The sequence below is a fragment of the Pezoporus occidentalis genome, unplaced genomic scaffold (assembly GCF_034315485.1).
Source record: "Pezoporus occidentalis ecotype Australia unplaced genomic scaffold, CSIRO_AGI_Poc_V1 ctg185, whole genome shotgun sequence".
Taxonomy (NCBI): domain Eukaryota; kingdom Metazoa; phylum Chordata; class Aves; order Psittaciformes; family Psittacidae; genus Pezoporus; species Pezoporus occidentalis.
Genome location: NW_026913693.1, coordinates 707140 through 732848, shown reverse-complemented (window position 1 = coordinate 732848; position 25709 = coordinate 707140).

Genomic DNA, 25709 nt, shown 5'->3' with positions numbered 1-25709 from the left:
AGGCCTTGGGTGATATGTTTTAGCATAAGGTATTCCTGCCCACAGCAGGGGGGGTTGGAACTAGATGATCTTAAGGTCCTTTCCAACCCTAAAGATTCTATGATTCTATGATTCTATGAATTAATCCCTTGTTTTACTTTGTATTTACAAAATACTTGATATTACAAGTATATTTATCCTCTGTAATGCAACAGCCTATTAAGGCAGTATAAATAAAAGACAGCATTTCCATACATTTCTAAGAACTCCTATTTCATGTAGATTGTATTCACATGGAGCAAAACCTTAGCATTATAAATTAAATCACTGAAATATTACAAGTTAATTTCACAGCAAGGCCATCCTATATACCCTGTAGCAGCCTCAGGAAATAATGAGTCGGCTAAATAGACTATATTATAGAACTGAATTGTGCTTAAATTAAATCATAAAATACAGGCTCTGGCAGTCAAGAAGATTACTAAAGTCCAACAAAAGATAACAAATCTGAAGCATGGACATAAGTCGACCTCCATCTCAGAGCCCTATACATGTGTTGTATAAAACACATGGAGTCAAATCTGCCCTTGGCATCAATCAGTATGATTCCTAGAACTGAAAGTATCTATGCCAACTCAGTCCAGTCAACTTCATCCATATGTACAAAGTAGTAAGATCACTTATTCTGAGGAACTCATTGAAATACTTGGACCTCATAAAAGATAACAGAAAAAAGTAAAATACTCTCAAGGAAATAAAGAAGCCCTGGCAAGGGAAGTAAAAATGGAATTAGAACTTGAACACAAAAGAAGAAAACAAACAAAAAAATGAAAAAATAAAAACAACAACAAAACCAGTGAGAGGTTTAAATTATGTATTTCAAGATTCCAAAATGTTAAGTGGGGAAGGGCAAGTATTATACTTAGGCTAGCAGATTAAATATATTAATTAAAGTTCTGCAAAAGGTTGTGCTGCGTGACAGCCTGCTGATGACACATTTAATTAGTTGAGTCTAATCTGTAGTTGAGATTATGAGGAACTTTAAAGCCACAGAACAATGGCACAGGAAGTCTTATAACTTCGAAGCTATTGAGCTACTCAAGCAAACATGGAGAATCCTCTGTAACTGTAAGTCCTGAGGTAATTTGCTGAAGTAATTAAGAAAACATCCACAAAATAAAGGATGAATAATTCTTTGCAAAGAAACAAGGACAAACAAGTGACCACATAAAGGCTTAAATTCAAAGCTCTCTGAAAATGTTTTCACCAGCATTTTAGGGTAGCATAGTTCATTCCAATGTCCCTCAGCATATTGTTTCAGTAAACTATATATTTTAGAAAAGTTTGCTCCTGGTTATATTCAAAACCACATCTGTGACCGTTCCTATCTCCACCCTAGGTATTGACTTCTCCATGTCTAAACTTGCTCTTCTGAGTTGCTCAATGAGTGCTGTTTTTCACAGGTTATAACACTATAGGAGAGGTAGATGCATGGAATTAATTTATGGTTAATTAATAAAAAGCATAGTTTGATATGTTAAGGTGCTATTGATTTTAAAAAAATAGCAGGTATCAATGGATCAAGATGCAAGCTGAATGTGTTACCACTGTAGTTATCCTTACAGGTCTATTCTCTATAGCTTCACATTAGAACTTTAAAAAACATATGAATAAGTGCTTTGATTATATTTTTATTGTCCCTTCACTTTTTAGCATGTATCTGTGTTTAGATGAGATAACTTTAAAATGTAGGTGTTAACTACCCCTTACAGCAATGCACTTCAAGAGAGATGGAAGCATTACACAGTCTGCTGTCTGCAGGTAGATTATGAAATCAACAACATTTTGCACAGAGATGGATTTCTCCCACATTTCTGATCCAGAAGTTGCTTGACTTTTGCTCTTCACTTTCAAATGACATGAATGAGGGCTTGAATGCTTTTTTGTTCAGGTCTTCATATTTTGATATTTCTGGCTTTTCCCTTTCCAAAAAATTAAATCTGCCAAAGTGATGTTTTAGAAAGTTAGGGCAGGGGAGGTGGCTTGGTAGGTTTATTGGTTTTATTTGTTCTTCTAATGTATCCTGGGCTGAAACCGAATATGACAAGGCTTAGCTTGGAGCAATTTCTTTTTTTTTTTTTTGATGGTTGAATTATAAACTCCCAGAGAAAGGTTTATAATAGAAACACTGACAGGCATTTAACCATAACAGTAGTAGCAGGGTTGTTATAATAATTGGATTTGGGGTGAATTGCAAAGCTAAATTCACAGATTCTTTCTGCCTTGGGGGAGCCATTCATTTCTGTCTGAAACAGCTAAGGCAAAACTTAACATTAGCATAAGAAAAAGACACTAGAAAAATGAATGGTTCCATCTCTATTAGCTCCAAGAAAACAACTGTTACTCGATAGATTTAGTGATGCATGAAATATTGGAACCTACATCTGGGAATCATTACAAAAAGAATAAATTGATTTGTATTGACTATCTGAACTTGCTGCTTTAAATGAAAATGTGAAAATAGATATCCAACACTAGTGTTTTTTTTCATTGGGTAGTTCACTGGAGTGTTAAATTAAACAAAAACACTCAAAAAAACCTGAAGGAATAATGTTGGAAGCAATTAAGAGCTTATCTTGAAGATCTTCTGAGTCTTCTGAGGGTCCTGTTGTTTAATTCAGTTGCAAAACCCCACTTCTTATTCTTTTTTTTTTCTTGTATTGCAGAGTTTGTCAGCTCTTGATAACATCTTAATGTTTATGCAAGAGAATGGAATTGCTTCATTCTGTCAGATAAATAAATAACTGAGATAAAGTCATCAAATATTACAGCCAGTAGCAGTATCAATATTACTTGTGGACCTTCACATCTCATTTTTTAATGTTACACCTTTGGCAATCCTCTAGTACTCGTATATTTCCAGTTGTCTCTTAAAAATACCCATTATACTGCCTCATCAGTAGCTCTCCTTTAGCTGATAAAGTTTATTATTTATTTGAAGTGCAAAGACATGTAAGGTCAGATCTGGAATTCAACTCATTGGACTTAATTGCTCCAGACATTAGGCAGATTGCGGTTTGATTTTTGTCAAAAAAGAACCTACATCAGTTGACAGGAGAATTCGATTTTTTGAAAATCCATACTTTATGTGACCTAGATGATAGTGTTCAATTATCAGTTAGACCCAACAGTAGTGCTTCTTTTAAGATAAAACAAGCATCTTTAAAAACTAGGCTTGAGCAGCAGCACTTGCTGAGGTAAAAACAAAGTAGAATTTATATTTAAGGGTGTCTGCATCAGAAAATTATTGTAATGTCGTTGCATTTTTTAAGTGTGTTTGAGCAGAAGAAAGGTTTTTATGACTTTTGTTGACTTACATGAGATCTGTCCTCTCTTCACAGACCGAGTTGGCAGCTTGCATTCCTTTCAGCAGATCAGTGGGTATTGCTCTTCCTCAGTGGTCTGTATGGTAAAATGAAAGTCCTGGTATATAGCATAAACTCCTTGTTATATTGTTCAGGAAAACACTTTTAATAACAACTGAAAATTGTTATTATGGGCATATATGGGTTTGTTTCAATCCCACTCTGAGCTTCCAAGAGCACAGCACTGAGCAGATTGTGGATTACACTTTTCCTTTTTTTCTTCTTTGTCTGGCAGAAGAAGAGAAATCTCTTCACTCTGTCCAGTTAATTTGGTATTCTACATGCGCTGCCTGCCTGCATGGCTGTTCCCTGTTATACACCCAAAGACAGATGTGAGACTCAGCAAGGTGCTTCCTCTGAGGTTGTTTCAGAAATGAGTCCTGTTATCTGACTAGTTCTTTCTGGGGTTCCATGTCACCGTAAGACTTGTTTCTCAAGGCCCAGGATAGCGTTCCAGGTGGTGGCATGGGGCATGGAATGTTTCCGGCTATTTGGTGGTTGCTTCCACCATCATATAAGCACATGGTACTTGGCAGGTTTGTGGGAGTGTGACACAGTGAACCTACCAGGACTCCCCATATTTATATTTTGGCCATTGTCCTCCATACCAGAGAGTCTTTAACTGCTTGGCTTGTTTGATTTCAGATCATATTTTATACTTTTGAATGACCTGTGTGATAGATTCCATGGTCGAGTCCACCCTTCAAGCACAAACCCATCTATATGTTACATCTCTTCCTGATGGCCTGAGGTGTCATGGGCTCACCAGGCTGAAAATAATTCACCCTTATGTTGCCAGTCGAAATTCACTGGAGCCACTTCAGTCTTAGCAGCCTGATCCACCTCTTGCTTGTTTTCATACTCTTCAGTGTCCAGACTCTTGTGTAGATGAGCATTTACGTGATGTACTTTAATAACCAGCTTCTTCACCTAGGCAGCAATATCTTGCTACAATGCAGCAGCCTAAGGTTTGCTTCTGTGCTTCCAGTTAGTTGCTATGCTTCCATTGTGGTAACACCCTCTTCCTCCAAGGGTATTTATTTGCCACCATCCATGAGTCAATATAGAGGTAAAGTATTGGCTATTTTTCTTGTTCATCAATTTCCAAGGCCAGCTGGATGGCTTTCACCTCTGCAAACTGACTCGATTCACCTTCTTCAGCAGTTTCCACAATTTGTTGTCAGGGACTCCATACATCTGCCTTCCATTTCTGATGCTTTCCCACAATATGATAGGACCCACCAGTGAACAGGGCATATTGCTTCTAATTTTGTGGCAATTTATCACACAGTAGGGCCTCTTCAGAACAAATCACCTCCTTCTCTGGTGACATACCAAACTCTTTGCCCTCTGGCCAGTCCATGATGACTTCTAGAATTCCTGGACAATTGGGATTTCCTCTTCAAGCTCGTTGTGTAATTAGTGCAGCCCACTTACTCCATGTAGCATCGGTTGCATGATGTGTAGAGGAGACCTTGCCTTGGAACATCCAGCCCAGCACAGGCAACTGGAGAGCTAGGAGAAACTGTGCTTCAGTGCCAATCACTTCTGAAGCAGCCCAAACCCCTTCATATGCTGCCAGTATCTCTTTTTCAGTTGAACTGTAGCTGACCTCTGATAGTCTATATCCCCAGCTCCAAAATCTGAGGAAGCTTTCTGCCAGAGGCTCCAGGTAGGACCATTCTCTCTGGCTGCAGTGTAGAGCACATTTTTCACATCTTGCCCAGTCTCAGTAGGGTGCTTGTGCCACTCATTTCCAGTCAAGATGACTTCAAACTCCAACAGAATTAGCTTCTGGGATCCCCCAGTCAGTCCAGAAATCCAGATGGGTTCTGTTTCCTGATAGCTTGATGGCACTAGGGTACACTGTGCACTGGTTTCTGCTAGAGCCTTATACTCCTGTTGGTCTCATGCCAGGCCATATGATCCACACAGTCCAGTAAACCTGGTTGTCCCTCTCTTCCACCTGACTGGAGGCAGGGCATCTCTAGTCCTGGTTGTAGTATTAACTTCTCACTTCTTGTAAATAAGGAACAGAAATACCTTCATTAAGATTAAGAGTCAGATCAGCCCTTCTACTCTGTCTGGGGAACTGCCCAATGGAGACTATGTACCCATACCTCTAGGGTTGAGATAGATTTTCCATTCTACTTCCTCATGTCTTCTCTGTGGTCATGCAGATAAAACCACAGCATAGCTTGTGGTGTTCACCCACTATATCCTTTCTCTTGAGCAGAAGAATGCTTACTATTATTAGCTGAGGCCCTGATCCTTACAGGTGGTAAGTAGTCTCTATCTGATTTGAGTTGATGGACCAGTCTCTCCACAGAGAGTTGCAAGCCCATAGGGAGAAAGAGACATGTACTGTCAGAGTTGGCCAGCCAATTCATCCACCATTTGTTCCTCTCCATCTTTCCAGCTCACTACTGCCAGTGAGTTAACATAGAACAATATGTGCTCCATCTGCCACATGGGTTGTATAAACTTGATTTCATTTGAGTCTTTGGATAACTGCATGTTGTCCAGGTCATCACAAATCCATCATTCTGATGAAAGAAACAGTATAGTAGTTGGATATCTTTTTGTCTACAGTATCTTATGCTTGTGGTGAATGACCCCACAGTGATTTGAAAATGCAAAATGTCTTCAGAGGGTTTTTTTTCCCTTTACTGGAAATCTTTAACTAATACCATAGGATGTATGATATCATACGATATGATTGTTTGTACCACATCTCAAGATCTTTAATATCAGCTTCTCTTCCACCCGTAAGATCTTTGACTATATCTTGGTTATGAAGATGCGTTGTCCCTTATAAGCTATCTTTTCAGTTATGCCTTTTTAAGGTGCTTTAATAGTCCTTTCCCAGGTACTAAATTGCATTGTTTCTGATTGCATTCTATTCACAATTTTTCTTTCCTTTCAAATCACAATGGCTTGAATTTTAATGCTGTGACACTATCACTTCCTAGGAATACATTTACTAGCATGGAAACTTCAAACTGCTCAGGATTGCTAACATTTTCTGGTAAGTCTCACTGCCAGTGTTTCCTTCATTCAACCTTAGCGTTATCATGCTAAGAAATTAGTCACTAGGTATATAAGGGCATACAAACAGTTCTGTATGCTAAACTGAAGGTATGTCAAGCCCATAATTGATAGGATGTAAATAATAAGACTATAAGGCTGTACTGCTACTCTTTTGCTATGTATTCACATGGTAAGTTCTGCAAAAGAGGTACCTATTTGCAGAGTAAGCCTTGCAAGTGAAAAAAAGAAGGGATTCATTACTGAGTATGTCCTTGATTATGGACATGCTCATAGTGAGCACTTAGATGCCTGCACTTTTTTTATAGCAGAGGAAGAAAGTCCTCTTCAGAGAGGGACTATGTCCTAAATTCACTCTAGATAAGTCATGAAGAGCACTTCAGGGATGATGGGATACTCTCTAATGAGATTCCTAAATCAGGCACCTCAGGTAAGTGCTTAAAATACAGCAGGATGGATTGCTCTTTCCTTGGCAGATAGATAATCATCATAGTAGGAGTCCAGAGGGTCTATGTGCTCATGGGCAGCTGAGAGCCTGAGGTTCTGAAAATTCAATTTCCTCTGTGCTTTGTTTCTAAAGGGAAAGGGAGAGCAAACTTCCTGCAGAATAAGCAGCTGAAATTCTCAGAGCAAAGCCCCTGAGGATTGGGTTTACCTGTCTGCAGAGTTCACATGCTGGAGGGGTTCTAGAAGAAAATAGCCTGTTCAGCCTCTCACAGAAAAAAAAAACACAAAAAAAAAAAACAAAAAAAAGCACGCTCATTTAAAAAGGGAAGAGCGCACAAAAAGAGAAGGTTAAAATGAAAAGTGATTCTGAGTGTTCTGAATGTTTGGGTTGCTTAGATTAAAATTTATACCTTTTATTAATCTGCATAATATTGGAATATAAAATGACTCAAGCTGTTTTAAACCCTCAATATTTTTATTGTTCTCAATATAGCCTTTTTACACAATATTGTTTTCTGAATGCCATCGTTAGCGGTAAATATGATTCAGTACAAAAAGTACACTCAGGAAGCCAGTTTATCCCCTGAATCTGAGCATGTGAATCTGATTTGTACAAAGATAAATGGCCTTATTTTATTACAGAACTCAATAACACTAGTTATGTCATGTACATTATAACAAGTTCAGTGCATTTGGTCCTTTTGACATTTTATGAAGCAATGGTAATGAAATTTGTGAGCTCCTACACAGCTTGTGTAGAAGAAAGCAACACTTCAGATTATTTACAAAAGCTTATTTAAAAATGTCAGATAAATAAGTAATCTATTTTAGGAAGATCTTACAATTTTTATTAAGGAACTGAGAAGAAAATTTCTGAAAACTATATAGCACTTCACAGTTTAACTTCTGCAAGTAGTCCATACAAGAAAGCTTATTGCTATACAATAGATTCATTGCTATTATCAGTAGGTATGTGCTAATTAATAATTTGGATTTTGTGAAGATTTGTAAGATGTTTTGCTCTAGTGGGTTTACATTTTCTCTTCGTTTAAAAACAGTCATGTTCAAATTTCTGAAATTGCAGCTGCTCTGAGCTTGGAACATTGTGATCTTTGGTATTTTTTGTGGCTAAGTTTTCACCTTTGGTAACATACAATATAATGAATTTAAATCATAGTAGTAATAAAAGTAGTTCTTTATCTTGCACATTCTTTAAAAAAAACAGTAATTTGTTCTTGTAACATTAGATGAGGCTACTAATTGGTTTACAGTTACAAATATTATGCAGGTAGTGAAAGAATGAAGAAAAAGTCTTTGAGATAAATTTAGGAGACAGGAATCTAGTGTTTTACAGCTGAATGAATGATGATACTGGAAACATACTATGGTACTTATCTATAGGATAAGGAGCATAATACCTGTGTACCAATTATGACTGCTATTATGATTTGTCATTTAATATCTATACATTTCTGTTAAACTGAAAGCATTAAATATTAATGGAGAAATTTCTGGCTTACAGCAAATCTCAACAGCTCATTCCATAAAACAAGTGTGACGAGGCATTGTCATGACAATGGTTGTATCATCACAGATTGTGGATTAGTTGTACTTCCACTGCCTCTTCAACCAAATGAGAGTAATGGGCTAATGGGAAAGAAAACCTTTGCTTAAACCTTAACAACAGTAAAAAGAAGCTATTAGCAAGATGTAGAAACGGAAATACATACATTGGGAAAAGTAACTAAATTTCAGTTAAATCATGATGTGTAGATTTGAAAAGTTTTCTCAGTCAAAAAGTTTCCTCTTAATAAACAGAAGACCAGTAAGGGTTTGCAGAAACACCTCTAATGGGAACTGATATTTGAAAGCAAAGGCTAGTGGGACTGATTTTTTTTCTCATTAGGCAGCATCTCTAACTAAATAAATCAGATGTTACCATGTAACATTTCACAAAATCTGTCAAACCGAAGAATATAATCTGGGAACATGCCATGAAATTATCATAAATCCATGAAGAATTTGGTTCAACAAACATTTTCATCTTCTAATTGACAAAAATCAGTGCCACTGCATTGCGCAATTTCACATGTAATTGTTATTAGAGGGACAAGTGAAAACATTCTAAACTGCAATTTTCTCCTCATGTTTTGATGTCAAGTCCTACCCAAACCAAGGTCTCCAGCAAGTATATTTTTCTTTTTTTAATACTATGCAGTATGCCCTTTAGAAGCATCTTTCCCTTCTCAAAGCAAAAGGTTAAATGAAATCCTTTTCCTACATAGCTCAGGGGTGGCTGTGCAGAAAAAGAGTAAAAATGTTTCTTAGGGAGTGTGGAATGAGCCCGGTGTGCTGGGATACAGACTCTGACGTGTTAAGGCTTAGTACCATAGAGCAAAGTAGCAATGGAGGGTACGTGGGCCTGAAGCCAAAACTGGTCATTCCAAACTCTCTCTGCAGGTAGTGGGGAAAGACATCCTCTTCCAGAGGTGGTGGAGGGCCCCTGAATAAGGGATGCTCTGAAGATGTGCTATGCTCAACAAGTAATTACATACTCAAAGACAGAGAGAGGGAGAGAGGAGAAGAAGAAGGGCTGTGCATGGGCTTGCCTACAGCCAAAGCAAGCATTTAATTTTTTCAAGCAGGCCAGCATTGCTTTAACTGGCAAGGGGAAGAAAGGCCCCATAATCAACTATTCTTTAACACTCCCAGCACTTCTTAGTAAGAAAGTCTGAGCTCAAACCACTTTTCCAAGTCAAGAAAAAGAGGAAAATATCCTGGCTCATGTGAATGCCCAAGGAAGCATTTTGTGTTTATGTGTGTGACAGGCATCAGCATGACCTTCTGGGAATTTACGTAACTACATTGCTGGCACTATTACTTCTGTTCTCAGCAAGGTACCAAACATCCAGACACTCTGGACAAATGAACAAATATCTCTTTTTTATGTGCTATACTTGATGTGCTTTCCAAACACACAAATAGTGTGTATCTGAGAAAACAGAAATATAGCAGAGCTTCTTCAATGCCTTCTTGAGTCCCTTCAGCCTCAGCTCTCCTTAAATGACTGTTTGGTACAAGACATTGACAGTTGAAGCCAGGGCTAGTAATCAAGTTGTTGCTGATAGCTGATACTTGATTGTTGATATTTGACAGGTTGTTTACAGTTACCATTTATCAGGCTAGCACATTTTGTGCACATGTACCTGCAGCAAAGCTCCTATTTCTAGTGAAGCCTTGCGCAAGGCAAGGTTTTTCACTTTCTGGGAGAGTTACCTTTCCCAGAAAGTGTTACCTCTTTTGTTTGTTGTTTGTTTGCTTGTTTTTTAATTGTATTCCGTTTGTTATGTGCAGCACACCGTTCTTGCTATATTAAGAATAAACAGACAATACAGACTGTCCAATGAGGCATGACATTCAGTTTTCTTGCAATTGGTATTTTAGCATAACTTACACTGAATAGTTACGAATGTTTGAACATTTGTAACATTATCCGGCTTTCCCCTGTTTCTGCTAATTTATACACCTTCTGCAGCAGAGAATAGGAAAATTCAACATGCATTGCCCAAGCAACTATTTCTTGCAGTTTGCTATGAAATTAGACTTTTGTTGTTGTTGTTGTTGCTTGTTAGTGTTCTTATTGAAAAATATTCAAAGGCACTAAGGCAAAACATACATAAAACCAACCCAAAGCATCTATGGGTTGTTCTTCTAGAAGTTATCCTATAAGATCTTTTATCCACTAGAGAGGGAATAAATGGATGGTGAAAGGTCAATCCCCACTGCTTCACATATTCTGCCTAATGCATGCAAAGATACATACGAACAGCAAAGCAATTATCAGGGTAACATTTCCTATTATAACAACTCTCATAGCATAATTAAATGCTCTGCTTACTCTGATCAGTTACTGTGCTGATGGTATTCTACCAGGATGAAATCTGTGGTTTTAGAGAAAATATTTTCTAATGTAGGTAACATTTACAAAACATTGGCATAAATTGTGCTGCCATTCAAAAACGTGTGTTCTGTGTAAAGGAAGAAGATGCAGTACAGTAGCTACATATATTAGCAGTGGTAGGGAAACAGGATAATTAGAAGATAACGAGGAAGATAATTAAATGATAACAGAGGCTAACCTGATGTGCTTTAGGCTAAGTGCAATAATTAATCTTAATTCACAGTATATAAGGGCTTTCCAACATACTCCTCTACACTAGCTTGCTATTATAAAATCACAGTTCTTTGTGCAGGAAATAATTGGACTAAAGTGAACTGTTAATGCTAGGCTAGTGTAGCTAGTTCTCCTATGAAAGGTGCATTTTAAAGAGCTGTTGGGAAGACTGAACAACTCAAGCTACAGAATTTGTGAGGCTGCCAAATATATAGGAATCTGCCATGCCTCACTGCATTTTGCTTTCAATGACTTTAAGGAAAGATGCAGGAGTGGTTGGTCTGAAGACCTGAGATTCTCCATAAAGGCAAAAGTTCGTTGAACTGCAAGATTAACCCTGTTTTAGAAGGGAACATTTCTTGACAGGAACACTTTTTATGTAAAACTATCAAAATACAGACTTTGGAACACTTTGCAGTTTGCTGTTTTTTTTAAAACAGATTTCAAGATTCATAATCAGAATTCAAGACAGGACTCTGCCAGCTTGTATGAATAGGGCATGTAGTCTGCCTTTGGCTTGTCTGGCTATGTGTAAATTACTGACTGTTGGAGCTGGATGATTCACATTTGCCACTTTGCTGTCTACGCTCCAGTTACCTGTGTCATAGAAAGCAAAGGGAAGACTCAGGCTGCTCTGCACTGTGGAGATGGAGCGTGCAGAGCTCTTTCTGAATCTCAGTCAGAAAGGAGCAACAACAGGTAGTGCAATAAAATAGCTTTAACAATATAACTTGTCAGTAAATCTTAAGTACCTTCAGACTCTGGGAACCCCACTTTTGTGCAGCATCAGAGTGACCCCAGCTGAATTCCCACAGCTTGTGCAGATTCCATCTCTGAAAAGTTCAGTCTCCCATACTGTAGTGCCTTTTATTTTATGTAGCAAGCAAAACCATTTATCTTCTCCTGATGGGCCAGGATGGTGTCCACCAGCATGCAGCACTGACCAGCCTGGGTCATGCCAGCACTTTCCTTTACAGTGCTGCATCCTAGGGGTTGGTTATATGGCAGCTATTCCTGCTAAGAATAATTAAAGCTTCTAAAGCCTCAAGTACAAGGCCCAGTAGAGTAGATGTGGCTTGCCCAAGACTGCCAACCCTTCCAGTATGATGTTTACCCCAAGGAACTCACTACAGAGGGCTGGTTAGCTAATGCAATATTGGGTAGGACTGATACACACATTACAGATTATTTACCTTAACTAGCTGTAGAAGTCTCTTTGAAAAAACACAATAAGTTATAAAGCTAAAAAAAAACCAAAACTTGGGTTCTTTTTCTTTTAAATCTTCAACAGTGTACTTGAGGAGGAGTGGGTAGAGGAATGCAGATAAAGATGTAATTATTACATTGCATGCAATTTTTATTGTTTTCTTCTGCTTAATAAGCAAGGTCTGAAATAATTTTTCAAGGCTATCATCTTTAAATATATTTATATCATACATACATGATGACATGCCTTGTGGGCATCTGGCCCTGAGGTTCTACTTCTTTGCCTCATGGATATAAAAGCATTTAAGCTTATGAAAGATCTGCTTACGTGAAGTATAAATGCTTGAGAAAATGCAGTCTATTTCTGTGTTTTCTCTTTTGCTGAATTATATTTGTGGAAATCTTTGAGTCATGACCTTACTCATTTCTAAACCTGATCTATTTATAATTGCATCTCTGTCCTGGGTTCAGCAGTAGCAGTCATGTTTTTCCTTCGTGGTAGCTGGTGCAGTGCTGTGTTATGACTTCCAGCCTGGGAACAGTGTTGGTGAAGTCGATGTTTTCGGTTGTTGCTAAGTGATGTTTACTCTGACCAAGGACTTTGTGAGGCTCATGCTCTGCTAGGGAGGAGGGGAAGCTGTGAGGAAGCAGAGATGGGGCACCTGACCCGGGCTAGCCAGGGAGGTATTCCATACCACAGCACGTCATGCCCGGGGTGGGGGGTAACTGGGAGTTACCCGGAAGGACACGGGCTTCCGGGTGGGACTCGTTTCTTGGCCGGTGGTATCGTATTCTCTTCCCTTGTTATTTTCTCTTATCATTGTTGTCATTGAGTAGCAGTGGTGATTTGTGTTGTACATTGGTTGCTGGACTGTTCTTGTCTCAACCCGTAGGAGTTGCAGTCTTCCGATCCTCCTCCCTGTTCCTCTGGGAGCGGGGAAGGGGAGAGCCCCGGTGGGGGGAGGCCCTTGATTGCTCTCAGCCTGGCACCACTCACTGTGAGTGAGTGAACAAGCTGTCTGGCTGGGTTTAAACCACGACAGTTCTTTTGGCGCCCAACGTGGGGCACGAGGGTTTGAGATAATGACAGATCTGTCCGGATTAATAGTCATCACAATGCTGATTTATTGGCTCTCAAGGTTGTTCCTCTTGATCTCACAGTTTCAGTATATCGTATCTTACTTCCATCTGGTATTTGCTGTATCAGTGCTTTTCAAGTGTGGGGGCTTGGGCTAAGGTTTTTGTCTCATTGTACTTTATGGTAACGACTTGCAATACAATAGAATCATTGATCATGAAACTGATCTGGCTTATGTTCCCAGCGTGGTTTCCACCTTTATACTTTGGGAGGTATATAATAGAAGTGCTTAGCAATTACACATCTTTTTTCTCCTTCTCGGGTGCTCAACCTGTGAAGGAGACATTCTTTTACCCTCCCAGTCCTGCCCCCAGACCATTTACATTTGAGAGTTTTGAAGTTTTTGACTGGCCTTTTAATGCTGTCGAGACTTGTTTGCTGATAGTGATGGGAATCACCATGCTGGCACGCATACAGAGTGTGTTTTGCCCACGACTGATTTCAAGAGTTAAGCAGTCAGGTTTGGGTCTTGTCTGGGGTCAAACGACGATGTAGGAGGACCAAGAGATTTTCCCTGAGGCTGGACAGCCATGAGTGGCAGGGTGTCTGGGGTAGTATGGGCAAGTATCTAGGTCAGTGGGCCCCTCCAATACTTTGGAATTTCACTACCGAACAACTGCAAAATCCAGAAGAATTAGTAAAACACTTAAATGAGGTGTGTGGTCATTCTGGCCACATGATGGACAAATCATGGCAACGTGCTGGGGCTTGGCCTATGCTTACAGGGCCTTGTTCAACACTATCCAGCACCTTCAAAAGGAAAAAAATGTCAGTGGATCTGAGGGCAAAGCAACAGTCAGCGCAGCTACTCCAGCTCCAGGTACAGCAACTACACCACCCCCAGCGACAAGTACAGTCACTACTCAAACTTCGGCTGCAATGAACAGCGCAGCTACCCCAGTGGCAAGTATAGCAGCTGCTCAAACTTCGACTGCAACAGACAGCGCGGTTACCTGAGCTCCAAGCACAGCAGCTGCACCACCCCCATCAACAAGTACAGTTGCTACTCCAACCACAGTGATAATCACTGCAGCCAAACCAGAGGACCAATTCGTACCAGTATTGATTTCCCCTGTGCGCAAGAGAACAAGCAAAAAAGAGGCAAGAAGAGTGAAGCGAGATGGAGAAACAATGAATTCACCACCCGGTCCAGAATCTGACCAGGAGTCATCATCACATGACGAAGAAGAAGAGGTAACTTCTCGACCTCGGACCTCAACCCAGTTACGGAATATGTGAAAAGATTTTACCCGTCAACCAGGGGAGCACATCGTCACCTGGTTACTCCAATGCTGGGACAATGGGGCCGATGGTCACAAACTAGAAGGTACAGAAGCCGAGCAGCTGGGATCACTTGCTAGAGAAGGGGGAATCGACAAAGCAATTGCAAGAGAGAAAAAGTCCCTCAGTCTTTGGAGGCGGCTCTTGGCAGCTGTGAAAGAAAGGTTTCCATACAAGGACGATGTTAAAAGTCGCTCGGCCAAGTGGACTACTATAGACAAAGGCATCCAGTCTCTGAGGGAATCGGCCATCGTAGAGATGATCTATCACATCAAGCCAAATAACGGGGATACACCCATAGATCCAGATGAAGCTGAATGTACACGACCCATGTGGAAAAAACTTACACGGAATGCACCGTCATCATATGCCCATTCATTGGCAATGGTAACCTAGAATGACATAGTACCACTAACAGTGGATGAAATGGTTCATAAGCTCTGAGAGTTCGAAGACAATCTCACCCCTTCCATCATCTCAGCTGTGGAAAAACTGTCCCAGGACCTCAAACAATTGAGGGACGATCTATCTGATTTATCCAGCTCCTCACGTGTACCAACACATGTCTCAGCTATTAACAAAAGGCATCCTATTGTTCAAGAGAGGAGATACAGGAGGTATACGCCGTGGGCTACCCTAAAGTTTTACCTGCGGGATCACAGAGAAGACATGACGAAGTGGGATGGAAAACCTACTTCAGCTTTGGAGGAATGGGTGAGTGAATTGAAGAGGGGAGCAAGGGCCAAGACTGATCATCCCATGAGAGCTACGGCTTCAGTTTCCCAGATGGAGTGGAAGAGCTGATTTTACTCCAGCTCCTGTGATAACGAAGAATAATCCCTTTCACCACGACTTAAGTGTCCAACACTGTGATGACCATTAGAGGGGCCCTGCCTCCAGCCAGGTGGAGGTAGGGGACAATCGGATTTACTGGACTGTGTGGATCACATGGCCTGGCACATCAGTCCCACAGATGTATAAGGCTCTAGTAGATACCGATGCACAGTGTACCCTGATGCCATCAAGTTGTCAAGGGGTGGAACCCATCTATATTTCTGGAGTGACAGGAAGATCCCAAGAGTTGACTATGCTGGAGGCTGAAATCAGCCTGACTGGGAGGGAATGGCGAAAGCACCCTATTGTGACTGGTCCAGAGGCTCCATGCATCCTCGGCATAGACTACCTCAAGAGAGAGTACTTCAAAGACCCAAAAGGGTACCGGTGGGCTTTTGGTATTGCTGCTTTGGAGACTGAGGAAATTGAGCAGCTGTCCACCTTGCCACGGCTCTCAGAGGATCCTTCTGTTGTGGCATTGCCAACAGTAGAAGAACAACAAGTGCCAATTGCGACCACAACAGTGCACCGGCGGCAATATCGCACCAACTGAGACTCCCTGATTCCCATCCATCAGCTGATCCGTAGACTGGAGAGTCAGGGAGTGATCAGCAGGACCTGCGCGCCCTTTAATAGCCCCATATGGCCAGTGCGAAAGTCTAATGGAGAATGGAGACTAACAGTAGACTATCGTGGCCTGAATGAAGTCACACCACCACTGAGTGCTGCCGTACCGGACATGCTAGACCTTCAGTATGAACTAGAGTCAAAGGCGGCCAAGTTGTATGCCGCGATTGATATTGCCAATGCATTTTTCTCAATTCCTTTGGCAGCAGAGTGCAGGCCACACTTTGCTTTTACTTGGAGGGGTGTCCAGTTCACTTGGAACCGACTGCCCCAGGGGTGGAAACACAGCCCTACCGTTTGCCACGGACTGATCCAGACTGCACTGGAACAGGGGCAAGCTCCAGAACACCTGCAATACATTGATGACATTATTGTGTGGGGCGATAGAGCGGAAGAAGTCTTTGAGAAAGGGAGGAAAATAATCCAAATCCTGCTGAAAGCCACCTGACTGGTCAACACCAGAGGATCTGCCAACAGGGCTGGCCCAGACCAGTCAGAGCTTTTACATATTGTAGAGGGGGACAAAGTTCCCATGGTGCATATGAAGGATTTGCTGGGGAAGACAGTCTTGGTTATTCCTGCTTCAGGTAAAGGCAAACCCACTCGTGGGATTGCTTTTGCTTAGGGATCTGTATATACTTGGTGGGTAATGTGGGAAGATGGGGAAGTCCGATGTATACCTCAAGGGGATTTGATTTTAGGGAAAACAGCGAATGAACTCAATTGTATGCTGTTGCCTGCTGTGTAATACTTGATCTTTTCCTCTTGGTCTGTATGTATATGGGTGTATATATGTGGGAGAGCGATGTCATAGCCCATCAACTAGATGTCTTCAGGTCACCAGCTGTGAGGACAGAGATGGCCCTGACTTAGCGGGGGAGGTATTCCTACCACAGCATGTCATGCCTGGGGTGGGGGGTAACAGAGAAGGAACTTTGGGACATCCGGTGGTATCGTACTCTTCCCTTGTTATTTTCTCTTATCATTGTTGTAGTTGGTGGTAGCGGTGGTGATTTATGTTGTACATTCGTTGCTGGACTGTTCTTGTCTCAACCCGTAGGAGTTGCAGTCTTTCGATCCTCCTCCCTGTTACTCCGGGAGCGGGGAAGGGGAGAGCTCTGGTGGGGGGGGGGGGGGGCCTTTGTTGTCAGCTGTCACTGGGAGTGAGTATGCCTGACTGGGTATATATGAGATGAAAAAATTACATGATCTGCCTGGTTTTCTCAAACATGTCCATGTTATATGAGCAATTGACGTTAAATCTGTTGGTTGTATAGATTAAGTATGTTTTTCAATAAATTTTGTGTTGATTTTTGTTTATTCTCAAGTGGGAGAATTCAGCGGTAGTAGTCTCTCAAAAAACTTGTTTTTCCTCCAGATTAAGTGTGTTTGAATGAAATCTTGGAGACTGCATTGCTTCAGCTGTGTTTTTTTTGACTTCCAGCCTGGGAAATGTTTCATGTTTGCAAATCCTGTCTCTGAGTGAGAGATGAAGGTATCGGACACTTCTGAGGAAAAGCACAGAGTTACCAAGACCATGTAACACATCACATGATTAGATAGAGCAGTATTTTAATAGGACTTAGCTACTAATTATTCACAAAGGGACAACCAGAGATTAAAGTATATTTAGAAATGTGAGTCACATTTCCCATGGGAGAATAGCAACTTGTCATTTCTGCTGCAGTACTTCTTATTACAATAACAATATCAATAAGAATGATTTTGAAGTTTACAGAAGTAGCGGGGGAGGTGATGGGTTATATACCACAGCATGTCATGCCTGGGGTGGGGGGTAACTGGGCGCCAACAATAACCGGGAGTGTAGCAAGCTAATGGAAGAACTACTTAACAATGTCTACTGCCACTATTAAATGTTCATGGTTATCCAGTGAAATTCAAATAAATGGAAATACACTGATATTATTCAGGGATGACTTGCTGCTTTGGGGTAGACCTGTAATGTGGTTTTCTTTATAATTTTTTCATCACTGTGTTTTATATGATGCATTTTTATTATTTTTTCTTAATTTTAAGTTTATATATTAAACAAAGGCCACTTCAGTTTGTAGGAGAGGGGGGCTTTTGATTTATTCTGTGAAAAGATGCACTCCTGTAGCAAAAGATAATTGACTTCTTTTTTGCAACAGTACCTTACAAATACATGTACACTTCCGGTCTATGAAATTCCCTCAGAAATAGACTAAATCAGACTCCTAAGGTAGAATCACACATTTTTCTCTTGTGAAAGACTGAACATGGGCATGTTGCCTGGCAAACAACTTCTCTCAAGTTTGCATCTAAACTAGCCAAAACTTACACAGGTTTTTTTTTTTTACACTACTGCATACTCTAGGATGCATCACAGCTATGATTTTCAAGGCCACAAGGGAAGCTCTAAATTCTTATACTGTCATAAAAAGCTACAAAGGCATGCCAGAGTTGGCAGAAAGGCTCTCCTTCACCCAATGGGCCAAAATGAGAAAGGAAGGAAGATGGGAAGAAACAATTGAACCTGGAAATACTCCTAATACCACACCTCCAAGAGTCAATTATCAGAATTTTCCACCAAAAAAAAAATCCTTATGTATGTTGAGAATGATTTGTAATTCCTAGGTTGCATTGAGCACTCTTTATTCACCTCAAAGATCCAGGCTGTCTACACCCATGAAAAGAAAACATCCTGTCTCTACAAGGCAGAAATACTCATCAGCATAATGTAAGAAATGGCCATGAAGTACAAACTGCATTTTAGACACACAGTGAAAGCCTATCAGAGCAGATATAGGTATATTTTTTTAATTACATTGATTTTCTTTTTTTTTTTTTGATGGAAAAGTAAACCCTTATAATTGAGGTGCTTTGAATTTTTAGTTTCAGTACTCCTCAATGCCCTTCTACAGGTGAAGAAGTGGTATTTCTTCAGTTCAAAAGGTCTTGTAGAGATAAATACAACAGTTGTACGTTGTACGTGCAGCAGTATTTATTGCTTGCTTTATTGTATCATGAAAGAACATACAAGGAGCCATCAGACAGAAAAATAGAACATCCAGGTACAGCAGGAACTATACGTTATACTATTTCATTTGACTTTATAATATTCTGAAAGTTTCCTGTTTCTTTATGATTACATTTGTAATTATCCTTAAAAAAATGAAGAATTCGTTTAGACAGACTTGTGATAAAATCCAAAATATGAAGCATTAATTAATAAAGATTAAACACAGACTTGATGAGTGATTTGCAAAATTGTAACTCTATATATTTGTTAATTAATTAACATTTTTTTAATATTTTGAATATGACAAACACCATGAAAGCACTAAGCACAGTCACCCTTTTGCAGACTTTATTTGAAAGAATTAACTCAGCTGGATTAGAGGGAAAATAATCTGACTAAGTAGGTGGATTACAATATGACAGTTGGATTTCATTACTGTAGGGGTAAGAGCAATTCCTGTTGTTAAAAGTAGATTTATGAACAGCAGAGGAAAAATGAGGGACAGTGTTAAGGACAGTGTGCGTCTAGCATTGCAATTGGCATGTACAAAAATTAAACATTCTGCATTGGGTTTTCTTGGCAAGGTTTTGGTAGCAGGGAAGATATAGGGGTGGCTTCTGTGAGAAGATGCCAGAAGCTTCCTGCATTTCCCATAGAGCCTGTGCCATACAGCTCTGACCCACTGACCCACTGCTGGCCAAGGCTGAGCCCATCAGCCACAATGGTAGCACGTCTGGGGTAGCAGAGTCAAGAAGGGGGAAAAAGGCCCTGTACAGCTTCAGCTGGAGAGAAGAGTGTGAATAAGTGAGAGCAACAGCTCTGCAGACACCCAGATCAGTGCAGAAAAAGGCTGTGACCCCATGGGAAGCTCATGCTGTAGTAAATTCCTAGCAGGACCTAGAAAGAGAAGCCCATGCTTGAGTAGGTTTGCTGCAGGACTTGAGACCCCACAGGGGACCCACACTTAAGCCGTCTGTTCCTGAAGTACTACACCCATGCCATGTGGCATTTCATGGCACGGATTCAAGTTGATGTAGAGACTCAAATCTTCGTTTATTGTCACCAAGCCCTTTTTATCGAATTGTTCGGTACTTTCCCAACCTGCACATACATACAACGTTCAATCTCATTGGCCACTGTGAAACTCTCTGGGGAAATAGTCCGATCACAATGTTGCAGACCCTCTCACAACCCCCACATCTTCTGGTCTCCAACTGAGATTCCCGACACAACTGAATCCTGGCCCATCCTCCCAAGGCTTGCTTGTTTACCTTCCCTGTCCTTCAATGTTCCCACTCCACGCCCCAGCGTTTGTCAAGCACCAAGGCCTCAGAGCTCACTCCCAAACTCTTTTTCATGCAAATCTTATCACCTTCACTCCCCACAATGGAAGGGACCCACTGCTGGATCAGTCTGTTCCTGAAGGACTGTACCCATGGAAGGGACACATGCTGGAGCAGTTCATGAAGACCTGCAGCTCATCGGAAGGGCTCACATTGGAGAAGTTCACGGAGGACTTTCTCCTGTGGGAGGGACCCCGCACTGGAGATGTGATTCTATGAAAAAATATTTTGGCCCTTTACAATTGTTAGGTACACGACTAGAGCTAATAGGATGTTTTCAATGCTGTTTGCAATATTAGTGCAGTGTAGCAGATGCATTATGGGAGGTGGTCTGGGACTGCACCTGGTAACCTCTAATGGGCCAAGAAATGCATTTTGAAATAAGCATTGCTAAAACCAGCTATTTGAAACACACTGAAGAATAGTGAACATGAGGACTCTAGCATGTAAGTACAGAAAGATATGGCATGTTACAAAGAACTATGTTTTCTTAAGGTTTCCGATTGAGAGAAAAGCCTATGCTGACTTTGGAAGATGATGAAAAATGAAAAAATTTGCTGAACAGATAAAAGGGGAAGTGAGGCCGAACAAACAAACTGGAGGTCAGTCAAGGCATCCAGAATCAATTCCTTGCCTCACAGCTCCCTGTCCTTCCTTTTACACTTGCCAGCCAAGCAATGGAGTCCAAATTCCTGTATCCTTACAAATGGAGCTGAGAACAGGGACAGCTCACCTGGAAAACCAGCACTTCAAGAGTGCCAGAATGAAGTTGGAGACTAGGTTGAGCAGCCTAGAGAGCTATCTCATGGTTGCCAACAACAGCTGAGATGAAGCAGTTCTATAACTCTGCAGTACTGTATACTGATGAGACCTCACAGAACTATAGTACAACCTGTAAAGAAAGAACAGGAGATGATCCATCAAAAAAGAAGAGCAAGAAAAATCTCTTGTGCCTGGATATTCTTAATGCTAGAAATGTACCTTGGCTCACTGTACTGGTCTGCAAAGCAGCAGCTCAATGTCAAGTATCAGGTGCATAGGCACACCTGCAGAGCTGCATATGGAGGAAAATCAGACCAGATGACCACCAGACGTCTTCCAGCCTAAATATGACTTGATAACAAGAATGTACGCACAGCTATTGAGGTTCTCCAACCTAAAAGTGATCAAAAAGTAGGCAAGGTTGCTGCTTTGCTAGTCAGAAAGAGTATGCAGGTAAAAAAACGTAGGCTTTTCTAGGGTAAAGGTGAAAGATAGTTAATGTTGACAGATAAAAGTATGAAGAAATCAGTTCTATTTGAACATCCAACATTTGATTAAGATGCTATCTATAAATTGATAGGAAAGAATGAAACACAACCTGAAGGATGATGGCTCATTAAGGAAAGAGCAATGACATGTTAAGGTAGAAGATACTGAAGAGCAGACTGATGAACAACGTATCTTTTAATAAGAACATGGGTAGCTCAAACACAGTATGATAATAACTCTCTCCTATGCTCACATTTTAAAAACTGATTAACTTTGAAGTATATAGAAATCACACTCTTATATTAATCAATTTAGTGCCAATTAATCAATACAGCCTTTGGGCCACTGATTAGGAAAAAAAAATAATCCCAAACTAAAAGAGAAGTAGCTCTTCAACAGTTACTGGAGGAACTTAAAGTGTGAAAACAAGCCTGATGGAAACCCATGATAACCCATGGATGAGCTAACTGTAGGCACAGAAGGTTTAGCCTTCCAGTTAAAGAACCAAAGAGGAAGCAAGCATCTGGAGATGTATTGTTCCTATGCAAGGCATAGTCTTAAAGAATGATCAGTTATTCCCCAAGGCTATTAAATAGAGAGAAGATACAGAGAGACCACAGATGGAAAACCAGATTGCTTGAGGTTCACAAAAGACATTACATACTTGTAGCATACAGAGAATCTGCCTGCAGATGGGCAAAGCCATGGAGAGAATGTAAACTATCCCTTTGATGGAGTTCACAGTCCATTAATCTGTGACTTGGTTGCATCTTAGTTGAGATCATGAGAGGAAAACATGAGCAGAAGCTCATTGTATTGGGGTTACAAAACTAGATAATTCCCTGATTCAAGAAGCAGTACTGTTATTGCAGGAGTGCTGTAAATTCAGATTGCAGACACTCTGTGGCTAGTAAAAGATAAACAGTTTTGGGGAAAACAGATTCTAAAAAGGAGAGCCTTTACCAAGGTAGTAACAATACCTTTTAAAATCAGTAGTTTCCTAAATAAAGATTAGGGTAAAAATTGTGTGTTGACTGTTACGGAATTAACTAACTCCTGCAGGAAAAGTTACCAAGAGAACTGACCATGAAAATGGAACGAGTCACACAGGTCTGAATGAAGCTTGGTACAGTCTAATTTACTACTATTTGTCATTATTAGAATTGCTAAGATGAGCAATTTTTACTTCATTTGAGATTTCAGGTATTAAATTTAGCTTGTGTTGGAATAAACTTTAACATTGGAAATTTTACTGAGACCAAATTTTGTGAGATTTTTATCTTGACATGTTTTTAAAAGATGGACACACACAGTACACACACAGTATGCTAGAGATTGGAAGGGACCTCAAAAGATCATCTAGTCCAATCCCCCTGCCGGAGCAGGAACACCTAGATAATGTTACACAGGAATGTGTCCAGGTGGGTTTTGAATGTCTCCAGGGAAGGAGACTCCACAACCTCCCTGGGCAGCCTGTTCCAGTGTTCTGTCACCCTCACTGAGAAGAAGTTTCTTCTCAAGTTTAAGTGGAACCTCTTGTGTTCCAGTTTGGACCCATTACCCCTTGTCCTATCATTGTTTGCCACTGAGTAGAGCCTCTCTCCATCCTTGTGACACTCCCCCTTTATATATTTATAGACACTTATAAGGTCACCCCTCAGTCTCCTCTTCTCCAAACTATAGAGACCCAGCTCCCTCAGTCTTTCCTCATAAGGGAGATGCTCCACTCCCTTAATCATCTTCGTTGCCCTGCGCTGGACTCTCTCCAGCAGGTCCCTGTCCTTCTTGAACTGAGGGGCCCAGAACTGGACACAATATTCCAGATGCAGTCTCACCAGGGCACAGTAGAGGGGAAGGAGGACTTCTCTCGACCTACTAACCACCCCCCTTCTAATACACCCCAGGATGCCATTGGCCTTCTTGGCCATAAGGGCACAGTGTTAGCTCATGGTCATCCTGTCGTCCACTAGGACCCCCAGGTCCCTCTCCCCTACACTGCTCTTTAACAGGTTGTTCCCCAACCTATACTGGAACCTGGGGTTGTTCCTGCCCAGATGCAGGACTCTACACTTAGAAACTAAAGTTTCTAATATGTATCCAAAATACGTGGGTATTCAAGGTTTTCAGAAGACTAATAAAAGAAACCTTTATTCCCAAAAGGTCTGTGACAAAAGCTTGTTTTGATCACACTGAAAGCTAACATAATATTTTCTAAGTCAAAAAATTATGTTACAGCTTCTTTGAAATCATTAGTATACATTTAGTAATTTAACCAAACCCACTGATTTAAAAAATGTTTGTAAGTAGTAGATGTTATTTAACATCTTCCACTGCTACTAATGGTCTGGGAAGTGCTTCATCATGCTTGTGTGTTATAATCACTCACCGTGTTATTTTTTAAATACAGAAGGAAAAAAAACTTATTGGACACTTCTGGCTTTTCTGCTTTAACTTTAGCAATCTATGACCATCTACTAATGGTCTCAAACTGTTCTTCATTTTTTTAAATTAATAAAAAAATAGCAACAATGACAACATTTATTGCCTACTGTAGCCATGGATTTCTTTTTTTGTTATTTTTTTTTCCCTTATTGACGTGTTAAAATCCTTAACTTTGAATCTGTATACACTGCTGAATACCTCTTCTATTCATAAAATAATATGACTTTTTTATTGCTGCTTTTGCTTAATGAAATTTTATCTAATGTCATCCTCTCTCTTGATTATGGAATTATAGTTGTTAAAGACATTCAACATACTCTTCTTAAAGAACTGCAAATTCTAATTCATATTTTTTTCTATCTTTCTTCTTTTGTTGAATTACCTCAAGCTTTAAGAAATTTTCCATTTACAAGCAATAAGTGCATATTTAGTGCTGATTAGGATGTTTCTTTGTTTGCTCATTTTAAAACAAGTAGGTCAGGATCACTGGTTCCTAGGCAACATTGAACTGACCTGTCAAGCCAGCAATGTACCTTGACCTCTCATAATGAGATCCTAAGGAGATACCTTGAGGCAGTACTACACACCTTTGTCATATATCAGATCCCAATGAATATGGAAAAAACCTTGTAGCGTTAAATCAAACTTGTAGCCAACTTACCTCTGTCTATACATATGTACATTTCCTAGGGAAAGTAATGGATTACAATGGGAAAGTCAGTTCCCTGCATTTTCCCCCATCCACCCCCAAAAATGTGAACCATACTGTGTAGTGAGGGGTTATGAATTTTTATTATTAATATTTACACTTTTAATCCTAAAACATAACTGGAAAAATGATAGTCTCATTACAAGGTCCAACTTCCAACTTTTACTGAAGCAAAACATAGTACTTCATGAAGTCATAATAATACTGATGATTTAAAGTATATAGTCTTGAGGTAACTCTGCCATGGATTGCCAACCGTATGCTAGGCTGCATCAAAAGAAGCATGAAGAGGTCGAGGGAGACGATTTTTCCCCTCTACTTCACTTTCATGAGACCCCACCTGGGATCATGCATTCAGCTCTGTATTCAGATTAGAATGTATTATAGATTAGATCATGTTACAGCAAAAGAATATTTTTTATATACATATGCATATTACATATATATATATATATACAGAAAATATAGGTAGGTGAAGGGCATAACACCTCCAAAAAATGGGAATAACTGGTGCAATTTCTCTGTGCTTCATTTCTTCCACTGCAATGCTTTCCTTTGACATACTTTTCCATACAGCTGTCCATTTACATGAAAGGATCTTCAGGGCAGAGGCTGTCTCCTGTGTTGACATAGCCCTAAACATAATGAACCCTGATTTCCTGTGCCTCTAAGCTCTGTGATAATAATAATAATTAACCAATTCAGTTGATTTACAATTGAGATGGGTTTGAGCTACGTAACATGGATTCTGTTTTAATTAGATTCTTGTACTGAAGTCATAAACAGAACAGCTTACTTCTTTCC